Below are 7565 nucleotides of genomic sequence, written 5' to 3'. Positions count from 1 at the left end.
TATAAAGTTCTAGAAGAAAATATAAGAGAATTTCTTATGACCCTGATATTTACCAAGATTTCTTAGACAAAACATAAAAAGCACTAAATATAAAAGAGAAAATTAATAAATTGGACTTCTTCTGAATTAGAAACTTCTGCTCTTTAAAAAACATTATTAAGAAAATGAAAAGACAAGCCACAGAGTAGGAGAAAATATATGCAATATGTATATATATGAAAAGGACTTGTATACAGAATATATAAATAACTCTTATAATCAACGATAAGACAAATGATCCAGTTTTTAAAAATTCACAACAGAACATGCATAAATGGTAAATAGACCTATGAAAAAATGCTCAATATAGTTTGTTATCAGTCATCAGGAAAGTGCAAATTAAAACCTCAATATCACTACACAAACACTAGAATGCTTAAAATTAAAAAGATTATCAATACCAAATGTTAGTGCAGATGTGGAGCAATGAGAACTCACTTACGTGCCTTGTAGCAATGTGAAATGTTACGATCACTTTGGAGAACTGTTTAGCAGTTTCTTATGAAGTTAAATCTATACCTACTCTATAACACACGAATTCTACCCCTACAGATTTACCTAAAAGAAATGAAAATATAAGTCCACAAGAAGACTTATATACAAATGTTTATAGCAGCTTTACTTATAATAGTGAGAAACTAGAAACAACATAAATATCCATCAATAGGTAAAAGGAAAAATAAATTACTGCATATTCATACAATAGAATATTATTCCACAATAAAAAATGAAAAAAAAAATACTAAAACACACAAGATGGATCTATCTCAAAAACATTATGCTGAATAAAAGAAGTCAGATACAAAAGAGTATATACTGAATATTCCATTTATATGAAACTGTAGAGCAGGAAAGATTAATCTGTAGTGATAGCAAGTAGATCAGTGGTTGCTTGGTGGGTGGGTAGGTTGGCAGAGGATTGGCTACAAAGGTATTGGGACAGGAGGAACATAGAATAATGGACGTGTTCTTATACTGATTTCGTTAGTGGTTACATGGATATAACCGTTTGCCAAAACTTACTAAATTGTGTACTTAAAATGGATGCATTTTATTGTACATAAATTGTATATCAGTAAAGATATAAAAGGAGTCCCTGGGTGGTGCAAACAGTTAACGTGCAGCTACTAACAGAATGGATAGAGGTTTGGAGGTTTGAGTCCACCCAGAGGTACCTCGTAGGAAAGGCCCGGTGATTTACTTCCAAAAAATCAGCCATTGAAAACCCTACAGAGCACAGTTCTACTCTGACACATGTGGGGTCACCATCCCTGCCTCTAGGTGGACTCAAATCCCCAAACTTTCAGTTAGCAGTCGAACACATTAACCATTCACACCACCCAGGGACTAAAGATAGAAAAAAAAAAATTAAAAATGGGCAAAAGATGTGAACAGACACTTAACAAAAAAGAGACACAAATTTCCAACAAGACTATGTAAAAGTGCTCAACTTGATTAGTTATCAGGGAAATGCAAATTATAACCAGAATGAGATAGTATTTCAGGCCCATTATAAAGTTAAACATACATCTACCCTATAAACCGTCAATTTCAGTCCCAGGTCTAAACCCAAAAGAAATAAAAATAGGTCCCCTAGAAGACTTGTGCAAGAATGTTTATAGCAGCTTTAGTTCTAGCAGGCCCAAATTGGAAACAGATCAAAACGAGTTGCCATTGAGTTGATTCTGACTCAAAAGAAGAATCAATAAACAAGTATGAAATAATCATACAACCCAATACTACCCATACCCAATGCCATTGAGTCAATTCTGACTCACAGCGACCCTACAGGACAGACTAGAGCTGCCCCATAGGGTTTCCAAGGAGCGACTGGTGGATTCAAACTGCCACCCTTTTGTTTAGCAGCCAAATGCTTAACCACTGCACCACAGGGCTCCAATACTACTCACCTATAAAAGAATCGAACTACTGACATATGTAGCAACATGTTAAGAATCTCAAAAACATTATACTCAACCAAAGAAACCATATATAACCAGAAGAACTAGATGGTGCCCGGCTACCACCAATGACCGCCCTCACAGGGAATATAACAGAGAGTCCCTGACGGAGCAGGAGAAAAGTGGGGTGCAGAACTGAATTTCTAGTAAAAAGACCAGGCTAAATGGTCTGACTGACACAGGAGGGATCCCGGAAGACATGGCCCCCAGACTCTGTTAGCCCAAAACTAAAACCATTCCCGAACCCCTCTTCAGACAAAGATTAGCCTGGACTACAAGACATAAAATGATACTCGTGAAGAGTGTGTTTCTTAGCTCAAGTAGATACATGAGACTAAATGGGCAGCTCCTGTCCAGAGGCAAGATGAGAAGGCAGAAAGGAACAGGAGCTGGTTGAATGGACACGGGAAATCTGGGGCGAGGGAAAGGAGGAGTGTGCCATCACAGTATAGGAAGTATAGCTAGGGTCCCATAACAATGTGTGTATAAATTTTTGTATGAGAAACTAACTTGAACGGTAAACTTTCACTTAAGATACACACACAAAAAGAAAGAAACCATATACATAAGAATGCATAGTGTATGACTGTATGTACATGAAGATCATGAACAGCCAAGTTATTCACTGGTAATAGAAATGAGAATAGTAGTTGGTTATGGAGGGAAGACTGACTAGAAGGGATATGAGGAAACTTTCTGGGGTGATGGAAATGTTCTAGGTCTTGATTGGGGTGATAGTTACATGGGTGTATAAATTCATCAAATGCATTGAATTACGAATTGAATTTAAGAACTTAAGTTCTGTTATATTTCATGCTATGTAAATTTTACCTGAATCAATAAAAAATAATTGCCAGCCCAACTGAGTAACTATAGCCTTTATCACCCCTTTTCTTTCATGGGTAATCTGGCTAAACATAAATCCATTACAGTCAAGCTGATTCTGACTCATCGTGACCCTATAGGACAGAGTAGAACTGCCCTATAGGGTTTCTAAGGCTGTAATCTTTATGGAAGCAGAGTGCCACATTTTTCTCCCGAGGAGCTGCTGGTGGGTTCCAACCACCAATTTTTAGGTTAGCTGCCAAGCACTTAACCACTGTGCCACCAGGTCTCCTAATAAACATGTAATCCTGGGTTAACATTACAAACATTTTATCTACCTTTCTTAGAAGGAAATGGTTTAAATATTCCTTCCTTCAAATGGAATTTGATTCTCTTTCATCCTTTAAAACATTTATTTGATCCATAGTTTGAATCATTGCTAGAATCATCCAATGAAGTAAAATGTTTATTTTGTTTAGTAGTACTTGAGGTTTTTTATTTAAGGACTAATTATTTCCTTTAAGTTCCTTTTCTAGATCAAAAATATATTTACCATGTACTGATGAGATGTAAGTGAAAGAGATCAAAACTATCTAAAAACTGCAGTCATTATTAGTTGAAAGGTAAGGTTTGAGATGAGGAGCTGGTAACCAGGCAACAGAGAAACAACATGCCTTATGAGAGTCTCACCTTTTAACATTTGTTCCTTACTTTTCCATTTCGGCTTTTATCATGACACGCGAAGCCCCTTTGAGTGTCCAGCGAAGGGGCTGTTGGAATCAGGAACAGAATAGCCACAAGCTCCAAGATTCACATCCCCTCCTGGGGAGCCCGTATTAGTGTGTGAGGCTGCCTGGGTAATGGGAACCCCAGCCTTTGTGGCCTGGATGTATCCTGGCAACCTGTCAACAAAAGGGACAGAACTGAGTTCTCTAGTAACTGACTGGAGAAATCCAAAACAAGAGGTGAAGGAACTCACAGACACCAAAATAGGTTTGGACTTCAGCTTTCTTTTAAGTTCTAGACTCCAGGAACTTTACCCGTGGACTAAGCCTCAAACAAGGAGAGACATTTGAGTTTAGGTCGTAAGGGTTTTCTTGGTATGGGAAGGCAGTGGAAATAACTTACTCTTTTAAAGAAGAAGAAGAAACACGATTTACTAATTGTTTTACTGACCTTCTTTTCTAGGGCCTTTCAAAAGGATTATCTACATAGCAGTGCTTGTCCTCTACTAAAAGAGGGAGAAGGATACTCTCCATGGCTCTCAAAGGGTGGTCCATGCTTTGGTCTACAATGGAAGGAACTGTAAAATTTCCTAAAATATAGTATATATATGTTTAAACTAAGGTTATCATTTAACCATGTATCTGAAATAATAATTTTTAAAATCTCATTTTAAAAAATACTCTGATATTAAGCTAATTGTGGTACAACTCCACAATGAAATACCCTGCAAGCGTTAAAACTTAAGACATAAAACAAAGTTTATTGACATGGGGAAAAGTTTACAATATATTTCTAAATGAAAAAGAGAATTTACAAAACAGAATAAACAGTATGATTTCATTAAATGTGTGTGTGTGTGTGATTGTATGTTAATTCAAAGGAGGTACATCTAAGAGTTAACAGTGGTTATGGTTATTATCTCTGGGTGGTAGGATTAAAGAACATTTTACTGAATGCTCTTATTTCCAAAGGGGAGAAAAACTCTAAACTCTAAGATTCCAAAGCCCTGACATTCAACTGCAGAAGATTGGGATGGGATACGTAGGTAATTCACAGGGCTGTTAATTCTGATGAAGTGACTTCAGACCACACAGTCTGAAGACCACTGGACAATGAAGTTCCACATCCTATCGTTCTATTATGCTCTAAAGATGAAAAGATAAATATCCTCTACTGAGATTGAAAGATATATTGATTATACTATTCATACAAAATATTTCTAATTTGGATACATTTCTTCCAAAACTTTGCACAAGATACCACATAAAAATTATAATATATGCCTAAAATGGCTTAAGAGCTAGCTGTTACGACGTCCCTGACTGAAACACTGAGTTGGGGGCAAGAAAACTTAATTTTACATTACTTACTACTTATCACTTTAAACTTATTACTAACCTGTGGGTTCCTAGTTAACATGTTAATGTTTTTATTTCTCACTTTACACAAACTGCACACCTTAATCAGTCCTATTGTGATCAAAAGAGCTATTTCTCTAAAGAAATTGCCCAGTAAACAAACATCATCCCAAATACACACACTACTCAGTTCAATTGCTGGCTGTTTGAGCCGGATGGTAGAACAGACAGGAAATGCTGGCGTAGGACAGGAGAAGAACCCCGGGCAAACACCGCTAAAACAGACATTTGCACGCTAAAACAGGGCAAAGAGTTCTTTACCAGGACCGAAGCAACAACTCTCTGGAGGCCAGAGAATAACAGATCCTCCAGCAGTCGGCACACGCGTTCGCTGCTGGGTAACGAGCTGCTCACAGCCTCTCTCTCCGGTCCGCTTGCTAGTTGCCAGCTGCTTTTCTGCATTCATCCGAGCTGCTTTTGAAACTGGCTAGGGAGGAGCCTTTGTTTTCTCCCAAATTCTGGACCCATTTGAAATTCATGGGTTTGTAGCTGAACTTCCTGGTATTCAAATGCATTTCATCTTGGCAAAACAGTCCTTCCTACTAGGTTTTTTTTCTTTTTCTTTTAAAGGGACTTAAGTTTTTAAAAGGCTTATACTAAAAAAAAAAAAAAAAGCAACATCAAATAGCTCTTACAACCTTTTGATTTAAGTGTAAATGAAGGAGAAACATATGGATTCCATTTTCCATAAATTACACACGGTCCTAAAAAATGAAGGGAAAATGCGCTAGGCACGAAGTATTGTGTTCGGTTGAATCCAAAACATCTGAAGTATTCTTGCAGGCAGATGAATCCAAAACATTTACCCATCCCTATTTATAACATTGGAGTGAAAGAGCCCTTGATTCATTGAGACAGTTAAACTGCTCATATCTGTTAAGTGGGCAACCCACATCCAGGGCAAGCTTCAAGATAACTGCTTTCCTGTTTCTGTTGCCACTCCAGACACTCAACTCAGCCTTACATCAAGGGCACTGAAGCCCTTTCTTAAACAGAGCTGGTCTGGTTTGCTGTTGCTTGAGCTTTTCTCACCTAAAACAATTTCAAGTTATTTCAAGCTATTTGATGTCCAGTCATGTTTGTGTCACTCTGAGATGATGCCAGCCTCCATCAAAAATCCAGATCTGACCCCTTGTGGCAGCAGCCCAGCCACAAAGAATTCTGGACTATTTTACCTTCATAAAACAACAGCTGTTGTGTCTGTACAAATCCCTAACTTTTTCATTAAAGGAATAAATCATGGTGATTTTATGGAGCAAGAGAAATGCTGCTCCAAGTTGATATCTCTGGTAGACCTGATGTCTTCTCGTTGACGCAAAGCCCAAGACTTATTGTGCAAGCTACTGATAATCCTTTTGAGTTTATTTAAACTCAGCAGCTGGCTACATTCTGTTTACAAGGAATTTTCTTTCTTTCTTTCTTTTTTTAAGGCAACAGCAAGACCCAAACAAATATTTGTGAAGTTTGTCAAAGGAAGTACCCAGTTTACTTCATCCTTGCAGCCTAACTCAGAAACAGTGAGTGCCAGCTACTTGACATCTTGTTATCTCGAATCCTTTAACAACGCTACAAGTTAGGTATTAGTATCCTTGTTTGACAGATGAGGAAACTGGGGCTCAGGGGCATTAAGCAATTTTCCCTGATTGTAAGGTTAATTCAAATCTGGGATTAAAATGTATGTCTTCCTGGTGCCCAAAGACTCTCCTTCCACTGCCTACTGCAAGACCTTGCTGCCAGATTGCCATACAGAACAGTCTGACCTCAGAAGATAGAGTTATTTTTCAAGACATGCCTTTTGTCACAGAAACACTCTTTCCATGAATTGAGTTATATGTACTGCATTGAATTTAAAAATGCCTAAATTTAAAACATTCCAAAAAGTGTCCTGTGGTAAATTAGAAAGAAAGTGGGAGGAGGGGAGAGGAGGACACAATTTAAACACATACTTTAAAAACTTAAAAAATAAATTATTGTATGTATTGAATCAGAGTCCCACCCAATAGATCTTAATTCTCCAGGACTCCATCCCCTAAAGCAATGTTTCTCAACCTTTTTTTTTATCCTATCCTCCCCAGAAATATTTTTAGATTTTTTTTCTAATCACCCTCTTTCCCCTCCATGAAATTTTAATACCACAAATATACCATGTATCTGTTCATGTACTACAACTCTTTGGTGAGCCACAAACCAATATAATATCTAATATTATGTTGTCTGTCCTCCCCCCACTCCCAAAAAACCAACAAAAAACTTTTTATTGTCTTGTTGAGAATGCATGCCTAAGGGACAGACATCCAAAGAGCTGATAGTGTTGGCCTCTGATGACCTCATGGTCAAGTTGATGAACAGACAAAGTGACCAAGAAGCCACAGAAACCATACAAACTATTGCTAAATTGCCAAAACAAACAAACAAAAGCATAGTAAATTGTCACTTAACTGTGTTCAAGAGAAAAATGGATTTGTTTGAAAAGAGGCAATAAATGTATGTTATATTTTGCATGTATTTGAGTAGTTTTATCCTAGAAATAGAATTCTGGGAGCTGAAGTGGACCTCAAAATAACATCTAATCCGGCCAGCCACCTGTCTTCAGGCA

The sequence above is a fragment of the Trichechus manatus genome, unplaced genomic scaffold (assembly GCF_000243295.1).
Source record: "Trichechus manatus latirostris isolate Lorelei unplaced genomic scaffold, TriManLat1.0 scaffold00121, whole genome shotgun sequence".
Taxonomy (NCBI): domain Eukaryota; kingdom Metazoa; phylum Chordata; class Mammalia; order Sirenia; family Trichechidae; genus Trichechus; species Trichechus manatus.
Note: the sequence above shows the minus strand (reverse complement) of the source record.